At 36.7% G+C, this 16,793-nt stretch overlaps 1 protein-coding gene across 2 annotated transcripts in view; it reads left to right on the top strand.

Annotated features, from left to right (window-relative positions):
- ULK4 (unc-51 like kinase 4) overlaps positions 1-16,793 on the top strand; it is a 541,908-nt gene that overhangs the window by 387,672 nt on the left and 137,443 nt on the right. The window lies entirely within an intron of this gene.

Below are 16,793 nucleotides of genomic sequence, written 5' to 3'. Positions count from 1 at the left end.
CTCCTCACAGAGGCAGGTGGACAGCTTTTTAGTTCTGTAAAGACTGCTAGGATTTGGCTTTTCTTGCCCTGTGGCTCAAAAGAAGACAAATGCAGTTTAGATAAATAATTCTATAGACTTCATTATATTCAGCAAGTAATGGTTTGGTTCAAATGAGAGAGAAAGAAAAAGGGGGGAAAATCAACCAACACTGAGTTATATTAAATAATAGCATGTAAGGCATAGAGGAGTCACAGAAAAGTAGCCAAAGGGCTCACAGTGAAGTGATGCAACAATCCCAAACCCCAGGGAACTGGACATGCCCCTGACAAAGTGGAAGGGTCTTTGGGGTGGAACTTTGCATGAAGTTACAAGGCAAATAGCAAAGCTAACTGCTCCAGCTCAGCGCACAAGGGCTGGGTCCTGACAGCCGGCTCTCTTGCGGGTAGATGGCAGGAAACAGGCTCCTGTGAACAGAAAGGAAAGACTAACACAAGCAACCTACTCTTTAGGGACATGTAAAGGACTCAAAACAGCTTTATTATATGTAAGTAAACTGATGCAATGTGTGACATGTAGGACGATTTTTATATCTATGGCAAAAAAGTGAAAAAAAAATAGCTTAAGAAAGACAGATGAAGAATCCATTATGGATGAAACATTTAGGACACTCCATTTTGCATGTACATCTTGTAGACAAGGTTTTGGTGTTTGCCACCTTCTAAGATTTGTTTTCTTTAATAGGTGAATTTATTCTAATCAGACTCACTGTTAAAACTTATCATTGGTCTTTATATTTTCTTTCTAAATGTTTTCTTATATTAGGTGTAAGGTTTAATGCAAAAATCCTTCAGCAGGCCAAGGAGAAGGATTCTATAATGGTAAAGAATAAAATCCATAGGAAGATGTAACTGCTATGAATCTTTTTGAATCACATATCAGAGTGTGGAACTATATAAACAGAGGACAGAAAACATACTGGGAGAAATCCAAGAAACATGCTGGTATTGAGAAATTTAACATAGCTTTCTCATTGCTTGCCAGATTAAGTAGATAAAAATCATGCTATGGAGCAGGGATTGGTAAACTGTGGCCTATGGGCTAAATCTGGCCAACTGGTTATTTTTGTAAATAAAGTTTTACTGAAACACAGCATATGCACAATTCATTTACATATTATCTATGGCTGCTTTTGCACCTAAATAGCACGGTTGAGTAGTTACAACAGAGATCATAGAGTATGCAAGCCTATATTTTTTATTTTTTGGCTCTTTACAGAAAATGTGTGTTGACCCTTTGGTATGTAGGATATGAATATTTTAATAACATTTATCTAATAGAAGTATATTCATCTTTGTACTCTGAAAATAGAGACTGCACCTTCTTTTCAGTTTTCTGAAAAATACTTTTAAAAAGTTGACCGTGTATTATCAATAAATTCCAGTAAGTAGGAATTGTATAGACCACATTCTTTAACCATAATACTACAATAAAACTAGAAGGAAAATAACAACAATTGAAGATGTGCTATTAGCAAATATTATCCATGAATACAAAGAATAAAACAATGTACACATATCAGTCAGGGTCCAATCAGGAGACAGAAACCATACAGTGATTTAAACAGGAGAATTTTAATATAAAGAATTATTAAGCTATGATGGAAGGATAACTATAAGATTTTTAGAGAACTCTGTAGGGTGCCTTAAAGCTGAGTGAGAATAACCAAGGAAGGACAAACTTGGAAAGGGGACCCCCTCCCCAAAGCTCATGGATCAGACCTTACTGGAGAAGGCATAGCTGCAGCCCACAGCACAATGGAGACGTCTGCTGGGTTGCCAGGGCTAGAGCTGGTCACTGGGAAAGCGGAGAACAGTCCTCTAGGGTGCAGGGAAATTCTAGCCAATGAACAGGCACACAGAGGGAGGCAGGGCACCACTGTGGACAGATGCCCTGGAGTACTTGTTGGGAGGACTGCAGGAAACAAACTTCTGGAGGAGGTAGACTAGCAGGTGGAGCTGGGGCTCCAGGGCACAGTGTCCATGTTGGAAGGGCAGCAGGACGATGATCACAGGCTAGGTGAGGGCTGAGGGACCACAAATTCTGGGCACATGGTTAGGGCAGCGTACTCCTGATGCCATCACTTGAACTTATCATCAAGGGAAGCCACCAGAACCGTCTGGAGAGGCCCTGATTCCTGAAGTGTGCCTCCAGCTTCCCCTACTGAGAAATCTCACCATCATACTCAGTCCTAGGAGGAATGCTTAAAGGAATTCTGCTGATTGTCACAGAGAACGTACTGAAGGCTGAATTTGGAGCTGAGCGGCAGTGAATAGATAATAGTGATCAGCGGCAGTGAATAGTGATCTCTGGCACAGAGATCAAACTCAGTTCATTCTAGGAGAGTAAATGATCCAGTGTTAGGGAATCACATGTCTTGTTAGTGATAAAGTCTATATTCAAACATGTAGCTGTCTTACCCCCACCAACAATGGATGTGTTCTAGTTATTTCAGATATTGTCAGTTATTTTTTTAAAAGTTACTATTTAAAAAAATTTTTTTTGCCATTCTAAAAGGTATATGCAGATATTTCGTTGTTTTAATTTGCATTTCTGTAATGACTAGTTTTATTGAGCATTTTTTCTTATGCTTATCTGCTAATGTTGTATTTTAAAGTTATTTTTAAAATATGAATTTTATTCATCATGAATATTTTAAAAGTAAAAGGAAATTGAATTGCCTTTTTAAAAAAAACATTTTAAATGTGTAATTCTAGTGCATACAAAATTCTATAGTGTTTTAAAATCTTTTTACTTTTAACTTTTAATTTTAATTTTAAACTTTTAATTTTAACTTTTAATTTTAACTTTTAACTAACTTTAATTAATTAATTTTAACTTTATATTTTTGCCAATTCTATAATCTTTCTAGTTAAGAACATTCAGTTGCTCTTTCTCAAATGGAATTTTCCATCATATCCATGTTCCATGAAATTATAAATTAAAAATGACAAAAAAGGTGAAATCTAAGAAGTAAAGCAGATACAAATAAAACAATGGCAGCAATGATAATGAAAGACTGTATAGCAGAGAGCTTGTGGCCATGGGCTCAACCCACCTCTGCCACTTACCAAGTGTGTGACATTGGGCAAATATTAAGTAACTGTATTTCTTACTTAATTTATTGACACCACAGTTTCCTCATCTGTAAAATGGGGCTAACAATACTAACTAGATCATGAGGTTATTGTGAGGATTAAATGAACACTGCCTGGCGCATAGTAAGTGCTTAACCAATACAGCTATGTAAAATGTGGAGCACATTAGCGCCACTGTTATCTAGGGCTGACAGTGAGCCAGGTTCTGCTATTAGTGCTTTACCTTTGATCTTATTTAGTGCTTTGTTTCATGCTGTAGGCCTGTCCTCACCTACAAAATAAGGACCCTAAAGCTTCCAGAGGTTAAAAATACAGAATAGCAGGGCTAGGTGTCTGACCTCAAAGTCCACATTTTCCTCATCACCTTCCTACTTGGGCTCTGGATTAACACAAGCATATTAAACGGTTAACTTTATTACGCGTTTGTAAATAATCTCACTGAAAGAGAATATTAATACATTTGGTTAGACAGCCATTCTATTCTTTTTTTTTTTTTTTAAGTTTTGGGTAGAAGATAGTCTTAGATAAAACATGGAGTTATCTCCAGATACATTTTTTTTGTAGTTTAAGGAGATGTTCTGAATGGAGGCTACTTTTGCCTTTTGTCCTAAGAATGATGACAAACACATAAATGGGAAAAAAAAAAAATGCTTGTAGGCTTCACAAAGCATTTCTGTTTAACGAGCATAAAAGGAGCTATTTTACCCTTCTGCCTTATGTAGTTATATGTAGTTTCTTGGCAGAGTTAATTAGGAGATATAAATCAGCAGCACAGAGTGGCTCTGATGAGCTTGGGTTTGCTGACACTCCTTGTAATACCTGCCCCGATTATACTGTTTAATTGCTAGGTTTGAGTGATTAGACTTAAATCTCAAAGACAAGGGTGTAGACAGCCCTGTCTCCTCTCCTGGAAGAATCTTCCTTATTTAAAGTTGTTTGTTGAACAGGCATCTGTCCCAATTGTCTAATTTAACAACCCAAATGCAATAGGGCATGGTAAAATATCCCTGGAGTGGAGCAGGCGCTGAAACTTGAAATGCAGACTTGATTCTCTGCCCTGGAGTGGACTAGGTGCTGCCTGGGATCTTTCTGGAGGTTCTTAAAGTGGATGAAGAGCAGAGAACTAGGAGTTTGGAGCAAGCAGGTGGTTCTATATGGGCAGCACAGGTGTGTTAAACAGGGCAGTATGCATCTACCAAGTTCAAAATCAGAAGGTTCCGCCAGAAGGCTGACTTTGGGAATTCTGGTAATTGGGTGGGGGGGAGGTCAGTTTGGAGCATAAAATATGAAAAAATTTTTTGTTGCTATTTGAGAATTTTTGCATTTAAATACTTATTTAGCATGCTTTATGTGTTCTTACCCATGCTTTTTCTACCTTTTATAAAACTTCAACATGACAAAGTACTACCTTGGGCTCTAGATTTGAGGCTGACACCTTTCTTTCTTTTTAATTCCTTTATATTGCATTGAACCATATAAAATTGCCAATATTTCACAATTTTGTCGTACAAAAGTGGCGATTTCATTTGGTTCAACCTTATATTAGGAATATATGGCAATTTATTGGTTTATGCTACAAATAGTTACTGAGATTCATGTAACCTATTTACTATACATAGTAGTATTATCCCCTAACTACCTGAATGGGAATGACACAGGAGAGTGGTCCCCCAAAACCAGGGTCTGGTCTGAATTCTTGGCCTTGTGTAGGAAAGTATTCAAGTATGAGCTTTAAGTTGAAAATGAAAGCAACATTTATTAAACAGCAAGCAGGCTGCCTGATAGAGTAGCCCCTATACATTGTTGGCAAATTTTATTTATGGCTCTTGATTATATGCTAAATAAGAGGTAGATTATTCATGGATTTTCTGAGAAAAGAATGGAGATTTCCAGGAATTGGAGGTTCCTCCTCTTTTCATACCATGTAAGGTCACTTCTGGGGATTGTCATGGTGATTGTAAACTGTCTTGGTGTTGGCAGGGGGTTTCTTTTAGTATGCTAATACATTATAAGCTGAGTGTAAGGAGCTACAAGTGAGAGCAGAGGTTGTTCTCATCAACATCTTGGCTCTTAGTGGTCTTAACCGGGTTTTTACTGCATCTTTTTTTTTTTTAAGAGGCCTTGGTTAGTCTTGCAACTTTTTAATGAATTGGACCTGCCAGTTTCTATCTCAGGGATATGATATGATTCTGGCCAGAGATTGCCAGGTGGGTGAAGGAGCCTTGGCCTCGGAGTCAGAAATCCAAGACTTAGTGTCTGTCTCTGCTGCCGCCCAGCTGTGTGATCTTGGATGAGGCACTCTTCCTCTCTGAGCCTTGGAGGATTAAATGAGGTGATGCATGTAAAGGTACCTTTTGGTGCTAGGTTCCTTCTGTAAATTAACTGCTTTTTTTTTTTTTAAGACTTTGGCAGTTCTTGATGATCATTTCTCCAAGATTTCCCCTTTGATCACATATTATCTTAAGTCTGATATTTAGCCTTACTGTCTGCTTGCTATTTTTCGTTGGAATAGTCACTCTTGCCTTTATTAAGCACTGTCTTTTGTCTCTTTTCTCTCAGCCCACCTGCAGTGCTACCCCTTTGCTCAGTGCAGGGTCCTTCTCAGGCAGATTCTTGGAGTCTTCTTCACGGACACCCCTACTTGTATTTATAAATTCTGCCCAAAGGCCCCCTTTTGTGGCCTGTCCCTTTCCAGGTTGTCCCGTGGGTTGTAGCCTTCAATATTTACATATGTAAAGAGCATGGGGTCTGATTTCCTTGAATAAATCTACGCTAATAGGTCTTCGTGACTTTTCCCTGGAATTCTCCTCCGAGCAGCTTCTTTCACTGTCCCTCTTAGGGCCCCGATCCTCCTGGCAGTGCTGTCCAGCGTTCAGGATAGGTGACTGCCCAGGGGATAAAAGTGTCCTCTGAGGGGTTTTTCCAAGCTCTTTTGGACACTGAACTCCTGTTAATAGTAACTTGATCACACTTAAGTTCTAGTATATTGGCCAGACGTCTGCCTAATGTATGTGAGCTGTATTGTGTACAGTATATACACATTTGTCACTGGAGCCATTAGGTTTAAAAATGGCCTGTGACAAGAACATCGCCATATGTCTTCTCTGGGAAAGATTAACACACATTTATAGCTGTATATAAAGTGAAGAAAAATAGTAATAAGGCTGTTGAGGACCTAACTAGAGCACATACAGACCAAAGATAAATTTTATAGTAGTTGTTAAAAAATGTAATAGGCTACAGAATGAAGTACTGGAATTGCTTTCCCGTGGGGAAAAATAAACAGACTTTCAGTTTTCATCTGACATGGATAATTTTGGAGGCTTTTGGCCTAAAGGCAAGAGAATGAACATGTTAGCTTTTGAGGTTCTTTCCGGATACGGTCCTATGAAAGTAAAGCCACTTATCTTTGAGAGAATATGAAACATGTCAACCTATAATTTATGACCTATATTTATAATACACACTGTATGAGAATCCTAGTGAAATGTGTATATAAGACAGTGATTCTTAGTCTGTTTTGAGAATCTAATGATTCTAGACTACTTGCCCATAAAAATGCCTGGACTTGCTTATATGTAAAGTTCTGTACTTCACACATTCAAAATTTCAGGGGGGATTTCAAACCCTCAATTGGTCACTATAGTATAAGAAGTGGCTAATATAGTTGATTGTATCTCCTGAAGGAAAGATAAAGCAAGGTAATTATTTGACCAAAATGTTTTATTTCTTGAGAAAATGAGAATCCATGCTATATATTCTAGATGAATTTCTAAACTAGATAATTGCTTTAAGAAATTATGCTACAGCCTGCTAATAGGAGATACTGTTTTTAAAATACTTGTTTATTATATATCAAAGATGCCAATAATTTCGGCTGGTTTATATTCATCTGTACATTTCGTATTAATCACGTATGTATGCCTTTCTGGCCATTGGAAAGATGTCCCTCTCTGGTCTGTTTAGGGTCCCAGTCCTCACCCTGCATCAAAGCGTGACTCTTTCCTGTGCTAAATGACTGGGGGACTGTACGGTCACCTGAATAGCTAATGATCCTTACCGATTCACGTTTCTGAGATCACTGCCAGTTTTAAACACGAATAAGGTAAAATAAAAATAAATTAAAACTAAACATAGAGAAAATCAATTTCTGTTTTTTTATTCTCTGATTTCTTCCCTTCAAGAAATACGTGAGCAGATTTTTCTCTGTAAATGATGGCAGACTGGGCCTTGTCGTTCATTCCCTTCCCTGCTGCCTTCACAGCCAGTGGCATGAATCACAGGTAATAGTCTATGGTGACTGTGGCTTGTGGGGATGAAGCCCAGAGGTGTTAGGTAGTCTTTTTGCAAGTCAAGCCCAAGACGCTGGGCATTTTACTAGTTCTACACTAAGCACCTCCTCTAAGGAGTCACTCTCCCATGGAATGATGATAACCTCTTTCTGATCAGCCACTGCTTATCTGTCTACTGGACATTTCTACTGGATGCACCATAAGTACCTTCAGATTCAACACAGTTAAAACAAACTCATAATCACCTCATCAAAACCTCATCCTCCTCTTTCGCTCTGTCAGTGAATGAAACTAACTTGCACTCAGTTGCCCAAGCCAAGAACGTGGGCATCATCCTTGTCTCTTCTCTTCCTTCACCATGCTGCCCCGTCTCATCAAGCCCCAGCAGTCTTGCCACCTACATCACAGACTGTCACTTTCTCCCCATTGCCACAGACGCTGTCACGAAGGCCGCCACCATCTTCTTGCACTTGTGTTAATAGGACCCCAGGGGCCTTCTACCTGGATTGTCTCCCTGATCTTGCAATCTCTACCGTCTTCTCCACAGTGGAGGCAGAATGCTCTCTCCAAAATGCAAAACTCATCCTGCCACTCATCGGCTTAAAACCCATCAGTGGTTCCCTTTACTCTTGGATAAACTCCAACTTCTTATGCGTTTATAAAACCATAGATATCGGACCCTTCCTTATATCTCCAGCCTTTTCTCTTGATGTTCCTTGTCCTACTCAGTGTTCCACATCCCAACTTTTTTCAGTTCTTGCAGCATGCCTCGGTTCCCTTGGCCTCTGTCTGCTTTAATTTGGTGGCTCTTCCTTGGCTCTCACGCCTTGGCTTCAATGTCACTTCTTCCGAGAAGTTGCTATGCCTGCCAAGACTGGGTTAGGTTCAACCTGACCCCAGCTCCCATGGCGTCCCCAGCTTCCTCAGTTCTAACACAGCTCATTACCTGGTACCAAAGTCACTTGTTTTTGTTGCTGTCTCTCTCACTAGACTGTAAGCCCTAGGAGCCAAATCTAATTTGCTTCACTTTGGGGCCGGGTACAGAGAAGAGATTCAATTAATATTTGTGTAGGAAAGGAATTGAAGAGCTCACAAATGTAGTGTATTTTCCCAGTGTAACTGAGAGAATAGGCCAACTCTGGTAAGACATAGATTTAAGTACAAATTTATCAAGATAGTTTGTCTGCATTCCTGCTGCCCCCGCCCTCGGTCCCCCGCTGAGCTAGCCTCTCCTAGGAGATCGTGGTGATATGGCCTGCCAGCTCACTTGCAGATTGCATCATCTGGACTTCTCTCTAAAGGTTGCCCTCTTCTTAGCAGGTTTTGCCCTGACATTCATTGGGCAGCCTATGTTCCTGAAATAACCTATACTCTATCTTTGATTGACAAGAAAGGATACAAAAGGGCAGATAGCATTACCCAGGGACGGGTGTGTTTCCAGAAAATTGCTATACTTGTAATAACTGCAATACATAAAAACCTAGCCCTAGGACCGCAGCAGCATGGTGAGCACAGAAGCCTCTGGGCAGTCAAAATAGATAGATGCCACAGCATCATTACCCTTTTCCAACAGAAAAGTTTCCAGGGCTCTGACATTCAATGTTTAGATTTGGATAGCTTTAGGAAAGAAAGGTCCTGTAACTACAGATCTGTTTTCTCCCATTACTTCTTATAGCTTGTCTTTAAGTGGTTGTCATGTAGCAATATGATTTTTAATGGCATTTTGTTATTGAACAAGGCTGTCTGCTCTGGGTTGAGTAAGAAAACATTCACTTATGTGGTAGGATATGAGGGGTGCCGGAAAGCAACTCCTCCAGAAAGTCATGCTCACCCGTTGATGCCCTGCACGCTAGCTTTCTCATGTCCTCTTTTCAAGCCCTCTGTCAGGTCCTAATGCTTTAATATGAATGCAGCTTGCTAACAGAACAGGATAGAACCATGGAAGAAAGAGAGATGAGAGTTAGAAGGACTAAAGACAGAATCGAATGTGGAACTGTGCAACATGGGTCATGCCAAAAGCAAAGTCTAATGAAAGAAATATCTAATATATAATGAAAGATAATAAAAATACCTGGTATCAGTTTCAAATGAAGCTATATACTTGTATATAGTGTAGCATTTTCAAAAAGCATCAACCAGTAATACAGATGCTTCTCAACATACAGTGGGGTTATATCCCAATAAACCCATCATATGTTGAAAGTGTTGCAAGTCAAAATGTATTTACTACACCTAACCTATCAAACATCATCTCTTAGCCTAGTCTACCTTAAACATACTCAGAACACGTACAACAGCCTATAGTTGAGCAAAATTATCTAAAGCAAAGCTTATTTTGTAGTAAGGTATTGAATATGTCATGTAAATTTGTTGGATACTGTACTGAAAGTGAAAAACTGAATGGTTATATGGGTATTCAAAGTACAGTTTCTATTGAATGCACAAATGCGTCTTAATTTCTACCATCATAAAGTTGAAAAACTCTAAGTTGAACCACAGTAAATTGGGGACCATCTGTATTCTTAAGTTGGTTATGTGCAGTTTTTTTTCCATTTTCCTACAATTAAATTATCACTTGGGTCAAAAAGTAATTCTATACATAGTCAGTTCAGAGTTCTACTTACTCTCACATAGAATTTTATTGAGAAATTTTTGAGTTATTTTGGGCTGCGCATACATGAAACAAGTTGAGAAACATCAGTTTTGATTGATTTGACCTCATTAGCATCCTTCCTAGAAAGAGTATGGTGATTTTGGATTGTTAGCATATGTGTAGATCTTCTAATAGGTATTTTTATTTTTACTGTGATTGGACACCCTGTGATCATTAGTAGTTAGATTTCTGTGTGACCTTGAGATTAAACTGTCTTCAGGAACTATAGTGAGAGACATCACTAAAGACTTGAGACGTGAGATTCATTTCCCAAGATCCATCTACCGTTAGGAGCAGGCCTGTTGGACTGGATAGTTGCAACAGACAACCACCCATTTTACAGAGAAGTAAATTTAAGTATAAATTGTTTGGGTAAGCTATTCCTATCTTTCATTTTGTCAGTGTGAATTGAAGGGGAAATTTTCCAACTCATAACTTTTTTATAATTATGGTTTAGCTCATAATTAAAGATTCACTTGAGGCAAGAATCGGGCACTCACATTTTGTGTAAATGAAACCTGAAGCTGTTTGGAATGTAGAGGCCAAGATAATTACAAAATCCATCATGCAGAAACACTGCAAATACAGAAAATTCAATGTTTAACCCAGTGATCGGTTTCCCTTAATTTATCACCGAGAGAAAAAATAAATTGACTATTTAAGAACTAAACTCCTTTTTCCTTAGGTTATTGCTTAAAAGTTAATTCAAACTAACACACTTTGACCGTTAACACTGGGAAAACATACTAAAATATAAAACAATAGTAAAATAAGAATATATTTCTATACTGGGACTTTACACATATGGTATCAAAAAGTACAAATGAAAAATGAGTTGGGTATCCTGATTACGGGCACATTAGCGCCCATCTGAGTTTTTAATGCACCTGTATGATTTATAGTATCGTACATATTTTATCCAAATATTTTGGGCATTTGACAAACAGATTCTATGTGCCAGTGTCCTTTTTAAAATCATAAAAATTATATACTCAGTAAAAATAATTCAAACTCTTTAAAAATGTTAATAAATAAGTAAACATCTTCCTCTCTTTTCTAGACTTAGAGAAAACAATATTTGCTTTTACAATTACATATTATGAGGGCTGTCCATAAACATCCAGCCATTGTTAACATAACGAGAACGATTACATGGCTGGATACTTTCCAGATAGCTCTCGTATATATGGGTACATATAAATGAAGTATATGTGTCCCTTTTTATACAATAGAATCATCGTATACCTACGTTCTGCAGTTTGGCTTTTCTCTCCGTTCTTTGTATATTTTAACAAAATTTCTGTATCAAAATAAAATTTTTACTCTAAAGTTTTGATTTTGGGAGGATTTTTGATTTTCAGATTAGGAATGCTCAACCTGTATGTACAACTGTTTTTGATGACTGTGCCACAGTATGAATATATCATAATCAAGTTAGTTACATCTCCTATTAATGGATATTTAAGCTTCTAAATGTGTGTATGAGTGGGAGTAGTTTTGCTGATACAGCTGCACTGAAAATCTTTGTTAGATATATCTATTTTCACTTGCACTTATATAATCATAGGACAAATTCCTTGAAATAGAATTGCTAGGTAAAAGATTGTGAATTTTTGGTATGTATGTGTGTGTGTGTATATATATATATATCCTAATTGCCTTTCCTAAAAGGTAGAGAACCAGTTTTCATTCTCACCAAAAGAGAGAATTGCCTGCTTCTCCATAGCCTTGCTGATACTGTTTTATGAAATTGTAACATTTTGCCCTTCTGATACATGAAAACTTACAGGTCTTTGATGTTTTGCATTTCTTTCATTGTGAACGTTTGGCATCTTTTGTAAGTAAATTGCCATTTGCATGTCTTTTTCCTGTAAATTGTTTTTGTGTAAACTTTGCCCATTTTATTCTACTTAGTTTACCTTTTGCTATTGATTTGTAAGAGCTCTTTGTATATTAAAAAGCTTATCCCTTTGTCATAACAAACATACTTTTTCAATTTCTCCTTGTATTTTTTATTTTTATATGTATTTTCATGATAAAGATAGCTTTTTTTAGTCAAATTTATCAGTGTTTTTCTTTATGATTTTTGAGTTTTATGTCATGTTTTAAAAGGTCTTCCACCTCCAGGATTATAATTATAATCACCCACATTTTCTTCTTGTACTTTCATGGCTTTTTTTTTTTTTTTAGATATTTGATTTATTCAAGATTATTTTTTTTTCAAGATTATTTTGTTGTAAGGAGTAAGGTGGGCATCTATGTAGTGGTATATTGCTGAAAGATTTCAAACATCTAGTACTGTTAAGATTTTATTCCATAGGTTTTAGTTACCCTTTGCCATATAATTATTAAATAAGTGGGAGTGGCACCTGCATATCTTAGGAACTTATCTGTTTTGCTGAATGTGATTGATTATATTTATTCTTTTTATCATAGTCATTAAATAGTTGGAAATAGTATGTGTCCAGGGAGATAATAGCAAAGCATCTCCTGTGGAAATATCTCCTTGACTGACCTACCTTGCTGCCTTCCTAATAAAAGTAAACAAAATGGAAATGGCAGTGAGTAGTGGCCTTCAGGTAGGATAGCTACTCTGGTAGATTCCCCAAGGATTACACAGAAGAGCCTTGTTTTTTGCATTATATGATCCTCCGGAGAAAGTAGCATTTTCAGGTCTGGTTTCCCCCCTGGAAAGACACCTTTTCTTCATTGGTTCATCAGAGAGAAACAGACTCAAGACACACTATGTTGTTTCTTTTTGGGTAATGAAGAAAACTTCATTTAAAGGTGAGATGCTGATGGCTAACAGATAATTTGCCATGCCCATATTTTTTAAAATCTCTATTTCAAGGTCATACTGATACCATTTTAGCTTGTCGAACCGTTGGTCTTTAATGTCTTAACCTCCTAAAATTATGTATACTCGACTTTTAAACTGTAGAAGCTGCTGTTGCCTTGCTTGCTGTCAGCAGAGATAATGGCATAATAGCATGGGACTGTATAATTTATAGGTAACAGCAGCAAGCAAGAAATGGTTGCGTCTTTAAAAGTTGGAAACGAAATGATGTTCTCTCATTGATGTGACATTCTATGTGAGACTGTTTAGCAGGAGATGGTGGTATTTCCGTGATTCAGTTGGGTCATCCCTGAATACCCATTTGTTTAACTGTGGTTGATTGAGTTGTCTTCACTGATTGTCGAATGAATGAATGTGGGCCATTTAGTGAGCCTCTCTTTCTATATCAAGAAAGGGATGGAATTATAGCACTTCACAGGATTGTTGGCACAGCACTCCACATGCTGAAGAGCTCTTAGCACAGCAATTGGCACATGGCAGATCCCCCCTCAGATGTTCGCATTTATCTCTTTGCTGTATTGTTACTGGTGGTGGTATTATTTTTTTATTACTCAGTAGGACAAATAGTGTGGTGAAAAGCCTAGTATGGCTACAATCAATGAAATACAATTCCTAGGTGTCTTTAGACGTGGTCCATGTTTAAGATGAGCAGTCAACTCCCTGAGTTTGCTTCGTTTCATTTTTGCCACCCTCCTCCAAACGCCCATTGATTGCCTGTAAGCTGAGAAAGCATGCCCTATGCATCACTTTTGAAACAGGAAAATATGGATATTTAATAGTGTGGATATTTACCCATAACTGTGTTACAGTAAAGTTAGCAGTTTTGATAATGATGTTTGGCTTTTTTGTTTTGTTTAATGCCTGCAAAATTATCCTGCCGATGGCTCCCAGAGGCCCTTCCCATACTGCATGTTCTATAATCATATTACTGATCTAATAAACATCTATCTCTTATTGTAATAAACTCTCTTTGTGAACAGCCTCATTAATGTGTTGAAATAACGTACCCAGGGGTATTTCCAACAATTTCATTGTAGCTCTAAAATTAGCTGCCCTAATGGCTCTGTCGGTGTGAAAACTGCCACTTCAGCTCCAACTATTTGAGACTTCTGCTGTGCCACACGAATCACGAAGGTGCAGGGAGAGGGCTCACGGTAGAGGCACTTTGGGGGGGCAACAAAGTCCTGTAGCATAAAACTATAGACAAACAATCTCATTTTAATTTTAATTCTGGATCAGTCACTTTGAATAAATAAACCATTATTTTGTAAAGCTGAGACTTTACCTTATGGAATTTATGCTAAATGTCTAGAAGGCTTACCTATGTTTAACCCATTTTATATAGAGAATTTTGTTCTTTTAGTTGTAAAGTTGTAAAAATTGCCTGACTTGGTAAGTTTTTACTATTAGGAAGTGGTTTTTTAAAGCCTTTTATTAGCCTTGTGCAGTTTTATTATAAAATATCCATTCTTTTAATGGAAATAACTTTTCTTAAGAATAAATGTATTATCTCCTATTCTTTTTCATTTAGGGTATATTCTCTACCTCAAACCTGTATTATTTAGATATGGGCTCTTCAGAAAGGAATTATTTTAGTATGAAGAGGATTTCATGTATTTTTCAATATCCTGGATTCAGCAAACAGTAATTTTAACAGACTTCTAGACCATATAATTCTAGAATACACTTTTGAATCTTAGAACCAAAAAATTACATTTCTAAGTTTCTTTGTTCCTTATTTGATGATCATATGAAATTCTGATTTCCTATGATTTATTTGAGCTGCTAAAGGCAGCCCGAACCCTTCCCACCTTCTCCATTGATTATACCAAGTCTTGGATTTGACCAGTATATTAAGGTCATTACACAGGGTGCCTGGGAAATTTTTTATTTTTTTAATTTCAGTGATAAAAAAGGGCAGATTTGTTTCAGATATTTGAATTGACAGAGATATCATAGGTACCTTATAACAATCCAAACAATATAGAAGTGATTAAAGTAAAACTAAAATCTCCCTCTCTTGTGACCCTACCCCCTGTGTAACCACCATTTACATTTGTCATGTGTCCTTGCATTTTCTATCACAAGCACTTACATCATTGATTTCCATCTTTTTGTTGTTTTTGCTTTCATTTTAAAAAATAGGATATGCCATAATATACATATTTTGTAACTTTTATTTCAGTATGATGAACATCTTTCCAAGTCAGTACTTACACATCAATCTCATTCTATTTAATAGCTTCATAGTATATTATAGTATGAGTGTACTATTATTTACTCAATTCAAACATCTGATGGATGGCCATTCAGATTGTTTGCAGTTATTTGCTATTATAAATGTGGTATAATAAACATCTTTGTATGGTTTTAGTACTTCCACCTTTCCTTTGATTAGATAAGCTCCCAGAAGTGAGATGGCTAGATAAAAACTTGCTTCTGTTTTAGTAAGTACTAATTACCATATAACTTCCCAAAAGATTCTAACAATTTGTATTCTAATTAGACAGTGTATAAATGTACCTGCTTTCCTACATCTTCACAAGCACTGCATCTTCTGAGTCTTTTTAAATTTTTTTTTATCCATTTAATAGGTAAAAATGACATCTCACAAACTTCCAATTTGGATTCTGTGGCTCTTAGGAAAGAGAAAGGAAGTGCAGGCAATGTGACTGCAAAGTACGTGTAACATTAAGGCATGAAATGTGGAAATATAGACAAGTAGATTTTATAGAAGAGTATCAATTATCAAAATTGATATCAGAATAAAAATATCAAACTTCAGAAGTTGTTTTAAATTTGAACACCCAATGTTATGTTTCTCAGCCTCTTTGTTTAAGAATTTGCAAGGTCTAATTTGTTTTCACCACAAGAGGTAGAGAAAAGAGGGATATATGCCAATCTAAGAACTCTTACAAGTAGTTACAAACTGTTGAAATTCAAAGATGCCAACATAAATATTATTACCAAAGCAAACATTGTTAGGTAAGATAACCAATCAAAAATTTTTATGTTTTAAGAGATAAATATTGATTTCACAGGACATGATCACCCTTTCTGCCTTCTAGGTATCTTATAAGACTTCTTTGTTGGAAATAACAATTTCAAGGACTGTTTTATGATGGAGAATAGAATATGCTTTTCTGTAGCTGCAGGGGAAAAGGGAACATTTTTCTCTTTATTATCTTGCTAAGATTTCTTTCACAAGCAGTTAGAAGGGCTGCTCATTTGAAGGGTAGATACTAGAATTCCATTTGTTGCTTCCAAGAGAAAAAGAAATACTATTATAGTATGAAAACACAAACAACAAATGAGTTGATCATGGAGATGTGATATATCTACAAGATCTATCATTAAAATGTTGCCAGGCCTAGATGGTTGCCAGGCCTAGGTCACATGTGCATTCTAGAGTTTCAAGGAATGGACAACTCCTATGCTATTTAAATGATTCAAAGTATAGAAAAAGATGGAAAGCTTCCTTGTTAATTTTCTTGGAGGAATAATAAGTCTCATACCATAGCCTACTTTAAAACAGCATGGAACAACTGAAGATCATCTTCACATAGGAATATAAGTAAAAAAAAAAAAAAAAAATTTTTTTAAATAGCAAATCTAATCTAGCAATACAAGGCCAATATAATGCCAATATAAAGGCCAATATAATGAAACAGGGTTTAATTCAGGAATTTAAGACTAGTTTAAGCACTAGAAAAATGTGACTTAGTACTTTAAAAAATTGAAGGAGAATAGAAACACGACCATAATAAGTGATGTTAAAAAGTTCAGCTAGCCGTTCTTCCTTTTCTAAAACTCCATTTAAGATAGAGCGATGTTTTCAAATGTATTGAAGGTTA

The sequence above is a fragment of the Microcebus murinus genome, chromosome 1 (genome assembly GCF_040939455.1).
Source record: "Microcebus murinus isolate Inina chromosome 1, M.murinus_Inina_mat1.0, whole genome shotgun sequence".
In the NCBI taxonomy this organism is placed as follows: domain Eukaryota; kingdom Metazoa; phylum Chordata; class Mammalia; order Primates; family Cheirogaleidae; genus Microcebus; species Microcebus murinus.
Note: the sequence above shows the minus strand (reverse complement) of the source record. Positions and strands in the feature narration are given on the sequence as shown.